This window comes from Rhododendron vialii, chromosome 4a (assembly GCF_030253575.1).
Source record: "Rhododendron vialii isolate Sample 1 chromosome 4a, ASM3025357v1".
In the NCBI taxonomy this organism is placed as follows: domain Eukaryota; kingdom Viridiplantae; phylum Streptophyta; class Magnoliopsida; order Ericales; family Ericaceae; genus Rhododendron; species Rhododendron vialii.
The window spans coordinates 9,353,023-9,374,881 of NC_080560.1; the positions used below are offsets into that span (position 1 = coordinate 9,353,023).

Consider the following 21,859-nt stretch of genomic DNA (forward strand, 5'->3'; position numbering starts at 1 on the left):
CTGAGACGAATTTAACAAATGCAATTTTTTTTTAAATAAAGACAAAAAACAAGTTACTATTTGTCTTTTAAATTCAAATCCACCCTTACTGCAGGTATTTGGGTAGCACTAACATGCCTCAAGTTTATATAATTCTAAATCTCGATCAGTTTTAATTGTATTTCCACCCCCATTTTGTTGGCTCCATTATTACAATCACTGGATGAGGACTTTTGGTTCAATAAATTTCAGTGTGAAGGGCAACCAAAAAAGTAACCAAGTTAAAGTTCAAGATGATGATTTTACTTCAAGTGAGGGTTGTCAATTTTTTTTTTTGTGATTGGCAGGGTTGTGAAGATTACAAGTGAATGCAGTGGTTATGATCTTTATTATTATGCTAATTGTCAAAAGTGAGCAAACTTCATGTGTCCTTTTGTGATGTATCAATCTAACTTATCACTTTGAATTTTCAAATTCTATGTTTTTTGGTCTTAATGTTTGTTTTTTTTTTTGTTGGTAATTCGGAATATTCTTAATGTTTGTTTATACTATGTTTATAGTATGGTTAGTGCATACCAGAGGGAAAAATCGTGCAAAACATAGCAGTGGGACAGGGGAATAGTTTCTCTGACAGGGGAATTGGGGAACGTAAAAGGGAATAGGAAAGGAGTTTTAGGATTTAACCGGGTAAATAACGCTGTTAGAGGGGAAGCAAGGAGTGGATACGTGGTGCATAGAGAGGAATGGGACAGAAGAAGTAGGACTGGGGATGCGGAGCCTTTTTTACTCTCCCATTCTAACAATCCTCTCTGTTAATCTTTTTTTTTTTTTTGTCACAATGATAACAGTTGTTATTTATACGTCAGGAACGATACATCAGACGGGAGACCCGTCCCTCGAAAGGGGACCAAGTAACCACAACGGTGGGGATTCAGTCCAAAGACTATACCCCAAACCACTCAAATCCTTACTTGCCAACACATGAGCAACCGAATTACCAGTCTTACGAACAAAAGAAAAGCCGCAGCATTGGAAATTTTTGTTCAAGGCTTGAATATCATGAATGATCACGTCCACCTCTTAATTGGTTGCAACCTGGCCATTGAGCATCTTCACCAGCAATTGAGCATCACTTTCCACGAAAATAGACCCCAAACCATGTTGGAAGCCAAGATGAACACCTTGTCGAATTGCAAGAGCTTCAGCAACTGATGAACTTGCACACCACTGTGAAAAACCCATAGAAGCAGCAACAAAAAGACCTCTAGAATCTCTAACCACAATACCATAGCCTATTTTCTCCATGTCTTCCTTCCATGAACCGTCCATGTTGATCTTAAAGATCGCAACTGGAGGCCTAATCCACGAATTTGCAGCACCCTCCCCGGATGAAACAATATTTAGAGGGTTCAAAGGGTTTGTAGACAAAAACTCTTGCAAATATTCCATTGCCAACTTGCACACCACCCCAGGAAGAGGGTTCATAGAAATATATATTACTATGTATATCTATCGAAAATCCTATAGGTATCGACCGGTACCGTAGAGAAATCGTAGGGACGGCCGCGCTGGGCCACATGCATATATATACGAAAATGGAGTGTTTGGATCGAGCACCCTATACGCGTCGGATCCATTGAATCTCGAGTGGGCCCCCTCGGTTTTTTTTTTATAGAATTTTTGGACGGCTCGGATCGCCCGTCCGGTGGCTGGAGACGGCCCGGCACAGCCGTTCCCTACGATTTCCCTACGGTACCGATCGGTACCTGTAGCAATACTCTCCTATATATATCTATAGATATACATATTTGTATGAATGTATAGCTTCATATCCAAAGGGGCCTGATTGCTTCTTCTTCCACATCGGCGCCACCAGTGAAAGAACAGAAATGATTCTCACACAGAGAATTTTGCACATATCTTGCACATACATTTTTGTGGGGCCCATATCGGGGTTCCACAAAATGATCTGAATCGCTCATTTTTAAAAAAATATTTTTTGAAAGATTCTTGTAAAAAATCAACTCCTATGAATATCGGTAAAGTCTTTCTCAGAAATCGTAGGGCGAATCATTCTATTTTGCCCTAGGAATTCTGAGAAAGCCCTTACCGATATCCATTGGAGTTGGTTTTTTACAGAAACCCTCCAAAAATTATATTAAAAAAGATGAGCGATTCGGATCATTTTGTAGGACCCCGATATGGACTCCACAAAAATATATGTACATGATATGTGTAAAATTATATGTGCAAGTAGCACGGTTGGCGAAAGAAAAGCGGAGGAGATTTCTTTCTTCTCCTCTGTTTGTTTGGACTGAAGATGATGATGCTAACGAGGATCGGATGATGCATTGGAGAGGTTTATGTGGCGTTATTAATTGGGTAAATTTGACTAACACCTCCTGAGGTTTACATAATGTAAAAAATCTCCCCCCACCTATGAGAAATGATTATCTCCTCCATGAAGTTTATTTGTATTTCCAATTCAAAGTAGTACCATCCATTAGTGGACCGTTAGGTGGCCCTTAAGTGAAAGAACAACTCTATTATCTTGATTCTTCATCGGAGCTTTCTGTAACTCCGTTTCACTAAATACTTTTAGAACTTTTTTTTTCGTTTTTTTCTTTATTAAATTTCTTTTGGCGTTTGTTAGTTTTGCTATAAATTTTTGTGAATTATAGATTTGTTTCGACGAGAAGAATCAGAAAATTATTATTATTATTTTTTACCCAAATATTTTGAGGTATGACCATTTTTTAGCAAAAAAAAAAATGTCCGATTCATTTTGACGAGACGAATAAAAAAGAAGAAGTACAAAACTAACAAACGTAAAAAAAATTTAAATAAAGACAAAACCAAAAAAGTAAAAAAAGAAGAAGAAGAAGTTAGTTATTGAAACGGGGTCTTTATTCATCTCTTTAACCTTTCTTGTCGTCCTTTTTGATAACTTTGGATTGGACATTGGATTCGATGTGCCCTGGCTTTTTGGATTCCTAACATGATTTGGTCAAGATCAAAAAAAAACCAACCAAACAAACAAACATATGATTTGGTCTTTTCTTCCTTTGAATTAGTCGTAGTAGTCTCTCTCTCCTGCAAGGTCTTTCGCCAAAGTTTCCTCTTTTAATGACGTTGTTGAATCTTCTGGTAAGTTTTAAGGTTAATTCTTGAGAAAATGACGGCCCAAGACGTGTTTTAATAATTAATACCCCGCCAAGGACATGCTGAGAACATTTGTTAAAGTTGAAAATGTCATTGGCGGATATTAATTATCAAAACACGTAAACACTTCCTTAGCAGTCATTTTCCCCTAATTCTTCATCACTTGGCATGCATTTGGCACATTCTACTTACTTCTTCTCCTTCTTCATCTCACTTGAACCAGAACCGAAACATACAGATACAGACAGGGGATTACACATCATCTTTCAAAGCGCAAGTATGTATTGTTTTCCTATTCCTATCACAATTTCAAGTTGCTTAGAATCTCTTCGTTCGCTCTCAATTTAATTAATCGTCTCTATTTATTCTAATTAATATCGCTTGTCTTTGTTGGTAACGAAAGATTATTAAATAAAATGACTTAAATTCGATTTGTGGGTTCTGTTCTTCGCCTCAAAAAAACTGACTGTTCTTTTCAAAGTTTCGATTAACAAATAAACAACGGGGTTCATGCTTCAGCCTCATTCATTTTGTGGTCCATGATTGTGGACTTCTTGGGGTTCGCTTAGTTGTTTTTTTCATCAGTTTTCTCGCTCAAGAAGCAAGGAAGAGCAACCAGTCCTCTCACCCAAATCCAAGGCTTTGAATACTAGTTGCTTGAATTTACATTTTTCAACATTCATGCTATGTGTACGATAAAATGCTTAATTGGGGGCATCCACTTGCAAGAACCAAATGACTTAAATTCAAATGCACAAGGCTTTGAATCCTAGTTGCTTGAATTCTACCCGCTTGCTGCCTCCATCACCTCCCTGAAATAGGCCATTAGTGAAAGTCATGCATTGACACCACAAATGGAGTCTCAAATTTGTTTCCTCCTGGTCGTTTCGGCTTGTTGTGTGTACTCCTCTTTCCAGTAGAAAAAGAGTAACGAAAAAAAACTTACAGCGAAGGAAGACGATTGAAGGCTTTTTCCGGTAGAATCGCCAGCGTCTTGTACCAATCGGGAGAAGGAAGACGATTGAAGGCTTTTTCCGGTAGAATCGCCAGCGTCTTGTACCAATCGGGAGAGAAGGCCTCTACCAGAGTGTGCGGCGTGGGATGGAGTTGGAAAGGTAGCTAGGGTTATTGCTGAGGGTAATAAATGTTGAAAAGTAGAAGGATTGGGTAGGTCGGCGTGGGCGCGTCGCGCCCGGCTGTGAGCTCGACGCTTGGAAAAATGATTTTTCCCTTTTATCGCTCTTTTTGTATTTTTAGTTTACAAAAAGGAAAAATGATTGTCTGAGAGTCGCCACACAAGTTTTGAATTGGATTGTCACATGGGAAACCATATTTTGAGAAAATGTTACTCTTTTGCCCTTGATCTTGAAAAAGGTTTTGGTCTACCGAAATTAGAAAATTTTGGGTTCAGGAGCCAGGTTACGAGAGAAGAAGAGTTTTACGACACCTCTCTCGTCCGATAAAATTGGTCTCTACTAATACTTGTGAGATTTGAAAAATTATTTTTATTGCTTAACTTTTATGTCACATAAATAGTTTATAGTAGGCAAACAATTTATAGCATGTCAGAAAATAGGTATGAACAAACATGCTTGAATATAGGTATTTAATTGCAGAAATTAATGAAACCAACATAATGTTCCACGAAAGACTCCACCGTACGACAAGTTGGTGTGCCGTACGACACTGGTCTTGGTGATTTGCAGTTTCAGACAGGCGTTCATGCATATGTACTAATTGAACAGTATCTATCTCAGGTAATAACATAAGGCTGATATGCTTTGTAAATTCAAAAGTGATTTAGCATGGCATATATTACTTTTGGGAAAAACACCCTCAATGTATAACAGAAACTAGCACCTTAATCTCAAAAAACAGAAGAAGAAAGGAGGTTTTTGGCAAAAACTGTCCCCTGGTGTACCTCTGCTGTATGACAATAGGGTGTGTCATACGGTCAATATTTGCGGACCAAACATTTATTTAGGAACGGTGGGAGTACCTTTTTGTATGGTTTGTATTCATTCCTTAAAAAAATCTGATAAGACATCAATTATTATAGTATGAAACTAAAATACAAAACTAACGTAAAGTTTTCATTTTCTCATTTTTCAGGATAAGTTGGCAATAATGGGTTGTGTGCCTTGATCAAGTGATGCTGGTTAGCTTTCACTAATTCATTCTAAGGTTAATTGCTCTAAGTGATTCATATATGAGTTCTGACTTTAGGGCTGATACGGTTCTGCTGCAAACATCAAAAACTGAAGTTCCTCTAGATCATGAGAAAGAGAATGCCATCTTAACAGGTCAAAGAGATGGAAACTAAATCTGAATCCATGGGTGATCTGATCGGTAAGATCTTTTTTTCATGTCGCTTTACACGCATGACTTCTATAGCTTCTCTTCTGGTATAACTGCTGAATATGCATGGATGGGTCAAGCATTGTGGCTAATGGCTGTAGTTTCATTTGTTTGGTTGACTATTTTTTGGGTCTAAATTCAAAGTTATCTAGATCCATGAAATTCTAGGGCCAAGTCCTGGAGGACTATACTAAAATTTGAATGTCTTTTTTGGGTATTTTCCGAAGTCTTGAGGAAATAGAGCGAAATTTCGCATTTATGGACCACTAATAGTGAAATGCTACATAGTACAACTGAATATACAATTTCACTGGATTAATAAGGACCACATTAATAACACCATTGCCACACTCCTATGATATTGCATATGACACGTTGTAAGATTTTATTTTCGATTACATGGTACAATTCGGGTCGTAAATCCTTTAACATAACATTGAATATTTGGCCAAATTTGACGTGTAAATGATTCAATCCGATACTAATATGCAGTCAAACAAAAGGCCCCTAGCATGCCTAACTTCTAACCATTGACTTCCCAGTGGGGTGGAGAATTTGTGGACAATGAGACTTGAAGCCCCGGTTAGAGGATATCCTAGTCAGAGGATCCAGTCTTAGAATGGAATTTTCTTGGTAGTATTTGAGACTGGAAGTTTGTAAGAGGGAAAATCTCGGTCCACTTTTTGTTGTTTTTACTCTCCACAAAATCTTCAACCAAGATTAAAGCAATAGTGGACATCTTGTATCTCATAATCTGGTGTTCGAGTCAGCTTGCTCACCTCTATTAATTTCGGAATCCAGAAGTTGACGACCAGGCAAACCTCCAAAGGAGTTGATAACACTTGATAGGTTTTGAATATGAAACCGTGTGAATGAACAAATTTCTAAGTTTTAAACCTTGACCATCAGATCAATCTCTTCCCGAGGTGGTTTAACAGTAAGACCCATTATCCCCTGGTCTAATGTCCACTGACAAGGCCCTCAAACCTAATAAAGGAGGCCTTATTTTAACCATTGACTTCGTTGTGTGGTGAGGAATTTCTGGTCAATAAGAGGATATCCTCATCCGAGGATCCAGTCTTAGAATTGAATTTTTGTGGTACCGAATTTAAGACTGGAAGTTTGGTAAGTCTTTATGATGGAAAATGTGACCTATGCGGTGTGCCGTAACCCGTAGGACATGCTAAATTGTCGTGTAAAGTTCTTTTTCCTCCACATATCGAATCTTCAACCAAGATTAAAGCAATAGTGGACACAGTCTACCTCCTCCATTTTCTTAGAGCATCCACAATAGAATAATCAAAATTATAGAGTTGTTAAAATTAACATTATTTTCTCAAAAAAGTGTTCACAATGACATAATCAAATTTAACAACCTCTTAGCAAGTCATCAAATTTTGACACTTGGATAATCAACACTAGTAACATTTTTCCAACAACTAAACCTTCTCTCTCTTCCATTTCTCTCTCTCTCTCTCTCTCTCTCTCTCTCTCTCTCTCTCTCTCTCTTATTTTTAAAAGAAGTTTTTTTTTTCTTGCAAAAACAGTAAAACTGTTCTTTATTAAAAAATATTTTTTTTAAAACTGTCTTCTTTTTTTTTCAAAAACTGTTTTTTTAAAACTTTTTCCGAAAAGTATCTTTTTCAAAATAAAATTTTCAAAAAATTATTTTCTATTTCTTGTAACCTGTTTTTATTAGTTTGAAAACTATTTTTTTTAAAAAATTGGTTTTATATGGTGACAATTTTTAGATTTTTATAGGTTGAAAAAGTGATGTGGCAAGTTTTGATTATCTAATTTCGATTATGCCATTGTGGACATCTACATTGCTAACCTTAGCAACCTTTTAAATGGATAACTAAAAGATGATGTGGTAACTTTTGATTATTCCACTATGGATGCTCTTATAACTTAGGTGTCTAAGACACCTTACGTGCATCTCGACTAATTTTAGGAAAGTAATTCCACCACTTACTTACGGGGTTGCCAAACAAAGTCAGAGCACGTCTTATATGGATTGACCCCGTAGGAATTAATAGCACCTGAAAAAGAGGTTTCGAACTTGAAATGTTGTGAGGAGCAAACCTAAGATCAATTATGCCCTCGTCTAATGTCCACTAATTAACAAAACCTCGAACCCAATAAAGGAGTCCTTATTTTAGTTGGTTGAAGCTTAAAAAATCTTGAGTTGTTAGTGTTTTTACATCTATTAATACATACTTTATTTTTTTATCTTGGTAGTTTAATACTACGAATTTTCACGAAAATATAAAGGAAAAGGAAAAATAGGAAATCGTACGAAAACGAAAGCCGAAAACATCACAAATAAGGAGGAAAAAGAACTTAAACAACGATAGGAAACTGAATTAGGAACCTTGGGAAGGAACTTTTGCAGAAGGATGTTATTCATGCTTTGTCACTTTTTTCTTTTTTTCCTAGCATTCTATTGTAGACGTCTTGAAGATATATTGGAGACGGTGGTTAGATTTTGAGCAATGCTAGGAATACAACTTAAAAATATTACGTCGGACACAATTGCGTCTGAAGCCATTTGATGCACGTGGTCCCACATTCAATATCGAATGGCTCTGAAAACAGTTATGTCTGGAAGTTTTAATTTGCTCCTAGATTTTCTATTTGCTTTATTTTTCCATCCCTCCATAAATCTCTTCCCTAATTGAATATATCCAGACACGTTTTTCTTTTAAGGATTTCATCCTCAATGAAAAATACCCAAATAGGCCTCTCATGGCTGCTCATTAAAATGGGGTCTTTGATTCGTCATAGACCTGATGTGAAACGTAGATTCTGGGTTTGATTTGTGGCAGTTTGTGGGTTTAAGGGGTAGATATGGAAAAATTATTACTTGTTCTTGGACCACCGACACCGTCACATGATGCTTTAAGAACCTTCGCCATCACATATTTGTGTGGACTTCACCATCAAATATGTGGCTGGCTCCAACACGCATGTGTAATAGAAAAAGTCCTTCGACCGGCCATCACGTGTCAGTGCTCTAGGAGCACTTAATAATCACCCGTAGCATGTCTTTTATGGTGTGAACATCCATAAGAAGTGGCACTTTCTCCCTTGGCATTGCTCAATTGAATTTTCCTTTGGATCCCGGAATGAACATCTATACATATTTTTAAGATAAAATGTCTGGAAGCATTGATCTGGTCAACATCGTTTTCCTTGTTTTATCACTTTTTATCTGTTCACAATTATTACTATTGTACTAGGAAGAAATTAAAAATATAATGTGTGCCAAAAAAATAAACAATAAAAGAACGCTGACTATTCCCGTAGGATTTCGAAAGCAGCTTAACGAACACATACGAGAATAAAACCTCTCGGGCACCTGCGAGAAATCGTTAGAGAATAATGAGCAGATAAAGGATACTAGCGCAACCCATGACGTTGTGGTGCTTGAAACCCATGAGAATTGCTGAGACTATCCTCATTGGTATGCGATTGTTTTTGCACTCATGTCTTTGCATATTTTTCGGAGGCCTGAAAACTTTGAACATCCTCAAGATCCTTGAGCCTTGATTTCTGCCTACAAGCCTTGCGCTTACTCGGACTAGCCATATTACGACCTCCATCCTTAGAAATGCTATCCCAAAAAGCCATGATCTCCTTCTCGATGCATATCTATTGGTCTGGACATCTATTTGTCTGGATGATGTAACAAATTTGACAAATCCAAAGTAGTTAACTCACATTTGGCACTAATTATGCTCTATGAACTCTTATTTGTGATCGGTATGTTACTTGATTTATGTTTTTCGGAGAATTATATTTTGGAGAAATTGAGTAGTATGTGTAAAGAAAATAAATGGACTAGTTAGACGGGTTGGAAAAATAAAAACTTTAATTGGGTTGGAGTTGATAACATAAAGTGAAGCCTGTTTTTATTTGGTAGGCTTGGTATCCATTAATAGTTCTATTAGTATTTCGTAATGCATGCATAGTTCGAAGTGTACCTGTCACTTTCACATAACATCGCACCCGATAATCTAATCTCTGATCACTTTATCAGGCTTTATTTTTTAATCAATTTTATAAAAAAAATCAACTAAATTGGTTGTCGACACGTGAATAAAGTTTTGCACGTTAGATAAGTTATTATAATATTGAACTATAAATTTCTTTTATTGATAGCGAAATGACTGATTAAAATATAGTACTAAAAATCTAAGTAATTCGTTCCACCCACTTCAATTTACGACAGTTGAAACAATGTTGAATTTGAAGTACAAGTATACATATGTACTATATAATATACTCTATTGTATTTTGTCGTGCCACATATCAGGATAGCGAGGCTTTGTCTCAGATCCTTGGTTCCTATGAAGCTGCCTCCGGCCAAAAAGTAAACAAAGATAAATCTTCAGTGTTTTCCAGTCCTAACACTCCTGTCCAATCTCGGAATCTTTTATCAGCAAAGGTGGGCATATCGATAAAGGCGTACGGTGCAAAATACTTAGGGCTTCCAGTGTTTTCCTTGGGAGCTCCAAGCGTGATCTCTTTCAATACATCGAACATAGAACAACAAAGCGTCTACGGAGCTACAAGGAGTCCAAGGTTAATCAGGCGGGGAGTGATGTTTTGTTGAAATCAGTTCTTTTGACGCACCCTAAATATGCTATGTCGTGCTTTCGGTTGCCTAAAACTCTCTTGCAGCAAATTTCATCCGAAATAGCGAGATTCTGGTGGGGTTCTAAGAAGGGGGAATGGTAAATTCACTGGATCAAGTGGGAAAAGCTGAGTAGATGCAAAGGTGATGACGGCTTGGGGCTACGTGATTTGGAGACTTTTAATCAAGCTCTGTTAGCTAAACAAGGCTGGAGACTAATTTATGGTGCATCCTCTCTATTTAGACAAATCTTTAAAGGAAGGTATTTCCCACATAAATCATTCCGGCATGCCAATGCTAGTAGCACTGCTTCATGGGCTTGGAAGAGCATAGTCTGGGCCAGGGAACTGATTGACAAGGGATGGAGATGGCAAGTATGTTCCGGGAAAGATATACATGTTTAGGAGGACCCTTGGTTATCTAAGAATACAGATTTCAGAATTGATGGAACTACACCAAGAAGAGAGGGCATTGAGAAAGTTGCAGATCTTATTGATCCTGCTACGAAGTCCTAGAAAGTTTCTCTAATCCGTGAGACCTTCAATCATGAGGATGCAGATGCGATTCTTTCCATCCCTATTAGTTATACCAGCCAACAAGACCGTAAAATTTGGCACCCATCCCGGAATGGAACTTGCTCAGTCAAGATAGCTTACCGTTTAGCAAAGGAAGGCTTAAGTTCTCGTCGCGACCTTCAAGTGGGGCAAACAAGCTCGTCGAACGTATTACCTACAGTATGGAAGAAGCTATGGGGACTATCACTTCATCCGAAGGTAAAGATGTTTATCATGAAGTGTTTTAATAATGTGGTGGCAACAAATTTAGCACTGGCGACACACAAAATCAGACTTAACCCAGTTTGTCCTCGTTGTGGTATAGTGGAAGAATCAATTGCGCATGTTCTTTTTTAGTGTGAGGCTGCAATCAAAGTGTCACGCCCTCGATTTTTAACATAATTATAAAGGATTTTCATAAATAAGACCTCGCAATTATTTCGTACGATACCCAAAAGAGTCCAGTATTGTCATTTCCGTAATTGCATTTTCAAGTCCAATAGTTCCCAAAATATTACATCATTGGCTCAACAGCCCAAATTAACTTAAGTATCAAGTATCAAGAGAGTTAAGAGTTTACAAATATTCCTTAATCAAAAGAATTACAACTTAAGTTACAAATACATCTTACAAAAAAAATTTACAAAGATAAATAGTAACTCCTTCGGTTAGCTTTCAAAAAGGGGTATGTCCACACTCCAAGCACTCCAGACATGTAAGCTATGGTTCCGGGTTAGTACCTGAAAATAATATAAGGCTTGAGCTACACTAGCCCAGTAGAAAAGTCTACGCAAACTCTATATGCAAATGAGATGAGAGATGCCGATGAGATACAAACTTTCGAATGACGAAGGAGCATAGATAAGACACAAGCACTATGTCAGATGTGATGAACTCAATAAACACTTTACTCTTGTCAAACGATCTATTATTGTCTTTCAAATCCCTTCTTACACAAGTCACAATCCGCACACATATCCACTACATGTGATTTACATCCCAACAACTTAGTATCCCATGTATTTCCCATAGGTCTTAGGTAAGCACACAAGGAACTCTTCACAAACGTCACCCCGCAAGATAGATCTAGAGACATTCCGGGCACCGGGCCCCGTATACCCTGTTTACATTCCGGGTGATCATGACCCCGTACGCCCAATTCTCATTCCGGGTTCTCGGGACCCCGTATAACCGATTTTCATTCCGGGTGCTCGAGACCCCGTATATCCAATTCACGTTCCGGGTGCTCGAGACCCCGTATATCTGATTCTCATATTTGATTTCCAACTTCAAGTTAAACCCATACCTCACGCATCAACTACGGGTCCACTACGGTTTTCAACTTATTTTAGTCGGTAAGGTGTCACATTGTATTTATAGTCTGCTCACGTCATTCCGTTGATTCAGGTTTTCCTAACAATTAACTCAACGAGCTCATTTAAGTCCATCGGATACAACTCTTAAGTGAAACAAGTAATGCTCTTCAAAACACGTGAAAGGATGCATAAAAAAACCCATTAGAGTCGACGAGAAACTTCAAAATGCAAATTGGAAGATATAGGAAAGCAGCTGAAAGACACTGCAGCAGCTCAATCTCCTACCGGTAGGTGAACGAGTCCTACCGGTAGAAACTAAAAACAGAAAGGCCAACATCTGAACGAAACCACTTGACCTATCGGTAGATGAAACGTTCCTATCAGTAGTAGCACTTGACCTACCGATAGATGAAACGTATATAGTAGACTCATAAACGAACGTTCAGTAAAAGTTTCAGAAAATAATATGAAGTACAATGGGCTACAAAATTCCAGGACCTAGCTGCACTCAAATTCGTCACTGTGCAGTCAGCACTGTCACACGTTGGGAAAACAGCCGTATCTTTTAGCACGAGCGTCGAAATCGTGCATCGTTTCTTGATTTTGAAACTAGACACATAGGCCTTTCAAAATATGTAAAGATTGTGCCTTAAAGCTTCCTGGGCAAAATCAGTTTTTGAGTTGAAGTTGGTAGAACTGCAGAATCTGCCACTGTTTTTCCGAAGCTAAAAGTCCAACTTAAATGGGTATAGCTATGTTGTCCGAACTCCATTTTTAACCTATGACTTGTCGTTTTGAAGCTCTTGAAGTCTAGTTTTTAATGACTATGGTCTTGCCACCGGAACTAGCGATTACATTACTTTTAAGCTATTGAATCTAACCTAACCTCATACCTTGACCCTAGAATCTTGTTAATAAAATATGGGACAATAAGGAAGTTTATCTTAGAGTTTTGAATGACTATCGATGCCTAACATATTTTTTGCATTACTTGCTTACTGTAGGGGACTTGTGTGAAAGCTTGGATCAAGGTGAGTGATTTAATACCTAAATTACATGGTTTTGAACTTGTTTTCTTTAACGAACTTATTTGAACAAGTTTTATGAATTGTGTACTCCATGGAATAGCAATGGAAGGTGGACCTATTTGTGAAATATTTGCGAATCTATTTAATGGCATTCCCAACGTCCGGTCTTGCTAGGGGACGGCTTAATGGCTAGCAAGGGTGTTTGAGGTTGGTGTGTGTTTTGGGATAATGCGTAGACGTCTGGCTTATCCACTACCGGGGACGTCTGGTAGCTTTTGAATTTTGAATAGCGGAATGTGCATTATATTTGGCGTATGGATTTGAGTTTTTTGTTTTGAAATACTATCAAATTATTTTCCATTGTCCATGGAGAGCATGTAAATTATGTATTGGTCACTAAAAGATACGGCTGTTTTCCCAACGTGTGACAGGGCTGACTGCACAGTGACAAAATCGTGCACCGTTTATTGATTTTGAAACTAGACACATAGGCCTTTCAAAATATGTAAAGATTGTGCCTTAAAGCTTTCTGGGCAAAATCAGTTTTTGAGTTGAAGCTGGTAGAACTGCAGAATCTGCCACTGTTTTTCCGAAGCTAAAAGTCCAACTTAAATGGGTATAGCTATGTTGTCCGAACTCCATTTTTAACCTATGACTTGTCGTTTTGAAGCTCTTGAAGTCTAGTTTTTAATGACTATGGTCTTGCCACCGGAACTAGCGATTACATTACTTTTAAGCTATTGAATCTAACCTAACCTCATACCTTGACCCTAGAATCTTGTTAATAAAATATGGGACAATAAGGAAGTTTATCTTAGAGTTTTGAATGACTATCGATGCCTAACATATTTTTTGCATTACTTGCTTACTGTAGGGGACTTGTGTGAAAGCTTGGATCAAGGTGAGTGATTTAATACCTAAATTACATGGTTTTGAACTTGTTTTCTTTAACGAACTTATTTGAACAAGTTTTATGAATTGTGTACTCCATGGAATAGCAATGGAAGGTGGACCTATTTGTGAAATATTTGCGACTCTATTTAATGGCATTCCCAACGTCCGGTCTTGCTAGGGGACGGCTTAATGGCTAGCAAGGGTGTTTGAGATTGGTGTGTGTTTTGGGATAATGCGTAGACGTCTGGCTTATCCACTACCGGGGACGTCTGGTAGCTTTTGAATTTTGAATAGCGGAATGTGCATTATATTTGGCGTATGGATTTGAGTTCTTTGTTTTGAAATACTATCAAATTATTTTGCATTGTCCATGGAGAGCATGTAAATTATGTATTGGTCACTCATACGAGCATTAGCTTATGTATTTTCTCCACCTTTCAAGAATTAAAGAGTTTGATGGCGTGGCACTTGCGCTGTGGGGTCGGATCATATGATTATTTCATGGATAGGAGTTGTATTTTGATTACTTGTTAAATTATGTAATCATTGTAAGTGGCTTGCTAAACCTTATTATTAAGCACAGCTTTGAGGTGTAGTTTGGGGGTCTTAGCTCTTTTGAAGTGTAAGTTGTCGTTTGTTAGATTGCACAGGATAGGCTTCCGTTGGTTACGCACTCTTGTCCCTTCTTATTATGTGATTTTGAGAAGTTATATGTTAGATATGGCCTTGGTGATGGTTTCACCGGCGCTTTGTGATGGCTAAGACCTACAGGGGTGGGTCTGGGTCGTTACAAAGTTTTTTAGCTTATGTATTTTCTCCACCTTTCAGGAATTAAAGAGTTTGATGGCGTGGCACTTGCGCTGTGGGGTCGGATCATATGATTATTTCATGGATAGGAGTTGTATTTTGATTACTTGTTAAATTATGTAATCATTGTAAGTGGCTTGCTAAACCTTATTATTAAGCACAGCTCTGAGGTGTAGTTTGGGGGTCTTAGCTCTTTTGAAGTGTAAGTTGTCGTTTGTTAGGTTGCACAGGATAGGCTTCCGTTGGTTACGCGCTCTTGTCCCTTCTTATTATGTGATTATGAGAAGTTATATGTTAGATATGGCCTTGGTGATGGTTTCACCGGCGCTTTTCCTATCGGTAGTAGCACTTGACCTACCGGTAGGTGAGAAATTCCTACCGGTAGAAAATTTGAAACAGAGATGCAACGATTTTGAACGTAAGAATCTAATGGTTGGCCTACCGGTAGGAGAAAAGTCCCTACCGGTAGGTGAATGAACCTTTGAGCAGCTTTTGAGCTGTTGCTGTACGTTTGAGCTGGTTACGAAGAATTTCTTGCTTGTCCTACCGGTAGGTGAAAAGTACCTACCGGTAGGTAGAGTGTTTTGCAGACGATTTTAACAGAATTTTCAGATTTTGTTCCAATCCCAATAACAACCAATACAAGCTCGAATATAGCAAGGAAACACTCAAATAACATATAAAGAGAGGTAGAATTCCCTACCTCGATTACCCAAGCCGAACCCAAAGAGATCGAACAAGCCCTAGAACTTCAAACTCCAAACCAAGCCAACTACGGGTCACCGAGCTCCTACCAACGCGATTCAAGCTCCAATACGCATAGAGGTGAAGGATTTGAGGTTGATTGATGAAGGTTTGAAGTTGATTTGTTGGGTTTTTGAGTGAGAGTGAGAGAGATGGAGAAGGTGCCGAGAGAGAGAGATCGAGAGAGAGAGTGAGAGACCGAGTGGTGGAGAGGGGAAATAAATCCCCTGCCACACACACACACATATATACACCAAATTGCACTAACACCCATATCTCCCAAATCCTTGCACTTGAACCCACAACCATTATTTTCACATTAAACCATCATTTATCCACTTATAAAGCATTAAGATTATTAAAGAAATTTACGGGTCTCTACATTCTACCCTCCTTAAAGAAATTTCGTCCTCGAAATTTAATAAACCAAGTCCGATCATGCCACGCAACACACAGATATATCGCAACCATACCGCCATCCTTCATCCAACAATTCTATAATCATCAAAATTTATGCAAAAGATTCGTATCAATCAAACCACAACAAATGAGAGTATTCCTTTATAACTTCGTCGTCCATTTTTCATGTAAATTCACACAAACGGTATCGTCTTACCTCTCAACACTTTATTATGCGAATCTAGGATGTGTATCGGGTTCTTACCATAGGACACGTCGGTTTCTAACTCAACTTTGGACCTCTCTAACACAAGCAATGGATTTGTTTCTTCCTCAATACCTATGTATTAAAATGCATCAAGAATACCCGATAGTCCAATTGACTTTCCAAGACTTCCATCTGAAATGAGCGGTGATCAATCGCTTCTTCCAACTGGATTTCATCGGTTGTCGCTTGGTTATCTGAAAGACACGCACTGTATCCAATACATAATATATCCGTTTAATGATAAAAGCTCCCTCTTTTTCTACCTCAAACAAAACGAACCTTAATGCGATGATACCTTACGAAATACGTGAGTTCTCCGGCTCCAAGTGACAATGGGTGACGACAACGGTTAACACAATCTTTCGGTTATCTCAAACGAAACAAATGAGCTTCAAAACTCAGACAACACCGATCAAAATTTAAAGAACGGGGACGAGGTGTCCAAAATTCAAAGGATACATGAAATCTTTAAAATCGCCAGGCAACAAACTTAACGTACCAAAGAACTTAGAAATAACCAATCATAGCCTTTGTATTGCTCTATAAGCCAAATGAGTCTGTGAACACCCTCTTGCAAATGATAGATTTCAATACTGAGGACAAAGGTATAGTAACAAGATAAGCCACTACATAGATGAACTGATGTAAGATCGATAATTTGTCCAATACCAGGAATAAGTAAAGCTTTTAACGAGTTGGAATTCAGCAACATAGGATGAGTTTTGTGCTTCCAGAGTTGAGGGACTACAACAAAGACTTCAAATCTGAACGCCGCAGAGGACAGCTACAACAAGTGAATTTGAATTGAACAACCACCACAAGCGATATCAATCAATACATCACCATAAGATTTGGCTCCAATAAGTGAGTGTTACGACACAAGAACTTAAATAGAGTAGCAATTTCCAATAAATAGACTAGTAGCAGCAATGACGGAATTTAGACCAATCAATGAAGTCTAAACGAGCAAGCCGATATGAAGCAAAAGTAAGTTCAAATCTCGTAACTTCAAGGTTGAGGAGTCACAACAAATTGTGATGCTAAAGTAGGCAAAAATGGCAAGTTTGCATCTAACGACACCAATGAATTTGTATAATATGGAATATGTGAAATCTTTAAAGCGGCCACAAACTCAATGCACCAACTCATAAGAAGCCCAAGAATCTAGGAAAAGTAACTTCATCTAACCCACTAGTCCACAAGTCTAGGGAATGAGTACATACGCCTTGGCAAAAGAGTATCCTGATACCAATGATGAGCACAATGCAAAAGATAGGGCCAAAACTAACAAAAGACGCACAACCATACTTAGACTAATACCGGAAGGTGCATAACTCTTGATAAGCCAGAACGAAACAGTATAGAACAAACCATGTACCTCCAAGGCTGAGGACTATATCAGATTTTTTTTTAAACGCTCGAAAGAGGCCACAATCACAACAAGATTTGAATTTGACAACACAAAAGGATGCGATGTCATTGAAGACATCACTACTAACTTAGCTTTAATAGATAGAGGCTGAAACAACAGAGATCAAGTGAATAGCTACTGCAAACTAAGAAACTTGTAACCATAGCAACAAAATTTCAATTCGACTAACGAGATTTTGTACCATGAATCGTAACATAAGGAGTAGAATGAGAATAATAGACGAGAAGTACTCATAGATTTCAACAATAGTTACTTCAAAATCAATAGTAGGTACACCACATGGTATTTCATGACAAGGATTCGTACAGCACAGAGTAGCACTAGAAAGGATAATGTGGTAATTGATGCAGATGTCAAAATCTATTTAAGCCAATGAACAAACGACTTCATGTATAACTTGCTCATATACAAATTCAATCAAGGTTCAACTAAACCATAGAGAGAAGAGCGGTAAAAGAAAAACTCGGATGAAGACACGCTCGACATATAGCAAACAATCACTGGCATAGCCAATCTTTTCTCAAGACAAGACCAAACCTCACCTCACGTAAGACACTGAAATCACAGACAAAACGACAACCTGAAACAACCAACTCATAGTCTCGGCAAATACCATCTGGGGGTGTTACTCAACAAACAAGAATGGCCTAGGAATCCTCGGTATTCAAATTCAAGTCAGAGAAAAGATGCAAACCACGGAAATATGATATGTTCCCAAATTGAATGAATCCTAGCAAAGGATTAAACGAGAGAGGAGAAATTACCCCACACATCTGGTGTCTCTGGAGTTTGAGAAATGGTAAGACTCGCTCCTCACTCAACGCGTGACCCTTGACCCGAAGTAGACTGGAATTGGGAGTGATGTCGAACTAGACTCTGCCTTGGTCTCATTGAACTAGGCCCACTACGCTCTCCTACTTTTTGAGGGCATCTTCTCGCAAGATGATCAGGTGCACCGCAAATGAAACATGTCTTTTGTTGTTGCGAACACTGAGCATGAAAGTGACCTGGCTGACCACACCGATGGCACACTATTTGCTGTTTGATAGAAACTCCATGACTTTCCGATGAAGTAAGTGGTCCAAAACCCTGCTGAACATGAAATGATTGAGGTGGTTCCCGTTGTCTCTTCCTCTTTTGGCCCCCAGAACTTCCCGGAGGCAAACTTGCACTAGAGGTCTGTTGCTTAGGTTCCCACACTTTCAGTTCTCCCTGCGCACCCACTGGATTCTCAACACTCCTTGCACATTCGACAGTTTTGAAAAACCTTCCAGTGCGCTGGCTCACCACTAACAACTTAATGGATGGGTGTAATCCCTTCTCAAAATGCCTACACTTCCTTTCCTCTGACGCCATTAATTCCGGCGCAAAACGGGACAAAGACTGAAATTTCGTAGCATATTCGGAGACGGCCATATTACCTTGTTCTAATTTCTCGAATTGTTCTCTAAGTTGCTCGCGATACGTTTCTGAAAAATATTGATTCTCGAACAGTTCTTCAAACTCAGCCCAAGTCAGGTTCTCTACATCAGGTTCATTTATTCGATTAACCGCCCTTGCCATTCTCCTAGCGTCTCTTCTTGCTCCTAAAACCGATTCCCACCACTCATTCACCTCGCCAGTAAGTTGAATGGCCACAATACTCACTCGTAGGTCATCTTTAGTAATCCTAAGAGCGTTAAAGATTTTACGAACTTGTGCAAGCCAATGGTCGGCCACAAGAGGATCACTACTCTCCCCATCAAACTCTGGTGGTTTCATACGGCGAAACGCCCTCATCGCTTCCATGGCACGGTTATTCGGGTTAGCCCCAAGTGCTGAATTCAGAAGATTCGATTCCGCAAGTGCCGCTACAATTTCCCTAGCAAGGTTATTCTGACGTATCAGCGGCATCGCGCTACAAGGATTGAAAACATAACACAATCAACGACAACAACTATCAACAATAACAACCACGACTCCATCGTGAGACTAAATGTCCAACTTTCCCAACACAAGCCAACCATGCTTTGCCAATCTACATTATCGTAAATGCGATGTAATACTGATGTACTGACTCCTTAATGCAAGCACACATGTCATGTAAAAATTTTGCTATGATTTTGAACCCATGAGACTAAAGTCACCCCACAGTCTCAAAGTATTCAAATCTAGACGCTCTGATACCAAGTTGGGGTCCTGAGAACCCGGAATGAGAATTGGGCGTACGAGGTCATGATCACCCGGAATGTAGACGGGGTATACGGGGCCTGGTGCCCGGAATGTCTCTAGATCTATCTTGCGGGGTGACGTTTGTGAAGAGTTCCTTGTGTGCTTACCTAAGACCTATGGGAAATACATGGGATACTAAGTTGTTGGGATGTAAATCACATGTAGTGGATATGTGTGCGGATTGTGACTTGTGTAAGAAGGGATTTGAAAGACAATAATAGATCGTTTGACAAGAGTAAAGTGTTTATTGAGTTCATCACATTTGACATAGTGCTTGTGTCTTATCTATGCTCCTTCGTCATTCGAAAGTTTGTATCTCATCGGCATCTCTCATCTCATTTGCATATAGAGTTTGCGTAGATTTTTCTACTGGGCTAGTGTAGCTCAAGCCTTATATTATTTTCAAGTACTAACCCGGAACCATAGCTTACATGTCTGGAGTGCTTGGAGTGTGGACATACCCCTTTTTGAAAGCTAACCGAAGGAGTTACTATTTATCTTTGTAAATTTATTTTGAAAGATGTATTTGTAACTTAAGTTGTAATTCTTTTGATTAAGGAATATTTGTAAACTCTTAACTCTCTTGATACTTGATACTTAAGTTAATTTGGGCTGTTGAGCCAATGATGTAATATTTTGGGAACTATTGGACTTGAAAATGCAATTACGGAAATGACAATACTGGACTCTTTTGGGTATCGTACGAAATAATTGCGAGGTTTTATTTATGAAAATCCTTTATAATTATGTTAAAAATCGAGGGCGTGACACAAAGTATGGATTCACTTTCCATTTCGGCTAAGACCTGAGGAGCTACTCGAGTGCAGGCACATGGTTGATTGGTGGGAATGCATCTACGATCGTATCACACAGTTTTGTCTGCCTTCTCCTTTCTTAGGTATGGCTTTACTTTACTATTGGCGGATTTGGCGGGCAAGGAACGACTTTATTTTCAATGAAAAAATTTGGGCAACGGATGCTGTTAGTAGGAAAGCGTAAGGGAATTTTTATGAATTCAAGGATGCAAATATTAGGGTCCCCCATCCCCCCTCTAGTCCCTCTCCCCTGGGAACCTTGGTATGGCAGCGACCTGAGAGGAATGTGCTGATAAACGTTGATGTGGCGGTTTGTAGGAGCTCAAGTACTATTGGCACAGGGGCAGTGGCTCGAAGGGACGATGGTCGAGTTATTGGTATTTTTCTAGCTCTTCAAGATTGGATCAACTCGCCCAGAATTGCGGAGGCTTTGGCCATTCGAGATGGGTTGAATTTGGGGATTGCTCTAAAATGTCCTAGGGTGCTTATTGAATCGGACGCGGAGGCGATTGTGAGGAAATGCGATGATGATCAAGATCCTCCCTCCGATATTGCAGTAGTTATTCATGATTGCCTAGTCTTGAAGAACTCATTCAGTTCATGTGATTTTGGTTTTGTTAAATGATAGGCGTGTAAATGTTCACATTAACGCCTTCTAATTTATCTTTGTTAACTCTATTTATATTGTTAATCGGAGCTTAATGATTAGTTTGTGTATTGTAGATGTTTGGAAGCTTAATACGTTAGTTGCCGATCAAAGTGTGAATTGCTCCATATAATTTTTCCTCCATAGCACAGTGGTTTTTAAAGTGAAATGGGTTGCTGAAAATACAACTCACACGTGTATTTGGTGGGCCCAAAAGCAACATTATTTGGACGTGCACTGAATCTTTTAATTAGGCCTACTAATTATTCGGTATTTCGACTGAGAATGAGCCCAAGGTTTTCAGCAATTGAAGTACACGGTTGGGATTAAAAGTAATAACGGGGGCCAATAGGGTTTTAATTGGGAAACAGAAGCTTATAAAAGGATAGTAGATCTTAACATCACGAAAAAAACAGGTTGCGCAGAAACGGCAGGAAGAACGGGGCTGCTGAGCCGAGCTTTTTGTTCCGAATATTACTTTTCTTTGGAGTTTCTTTTCCTTTCAAGTTATTTGAAGCTTTGTTTAATTATTCGCACGGAGGTAACTCGTTTAAATTTTTGTTCTTAATGAGAGTTGTTTGTTTGTTTTTGCTTGGTTTGGATATTT

The 21,859-nt window shown here is 38.7% G+C and overlaps 1 protein-coding gene and 1 long non-coding RNA gene across 3 annotated transcripts in view; both read left to right on the forward strand.

Moving 5' to 3' along the window:
• LOC131323101 (G-type lectin S-receptor-like serine/threonine-protein kinase At2g19130) overlaps positions 1–21,859 on the forward strand; it is a 59,643-nt gene that overhangs the window by 3,665 nt on the left and 34,119 nt on the right. The gene's annotated exons all lie outside the window — the stretch shown is intronic.
• On the forward strand, positions 12,460–15,049 carry LOC131323108 (uncharacterized). The gene is made up of 3 exons (XR_009199084.1): positions 12,460–13,413; positions 13,938–14,478; positions 14,759–15,049. It is a non-coding gene; the product is annotated as an uncharacterized LOC131323108 (long non-coding RNA).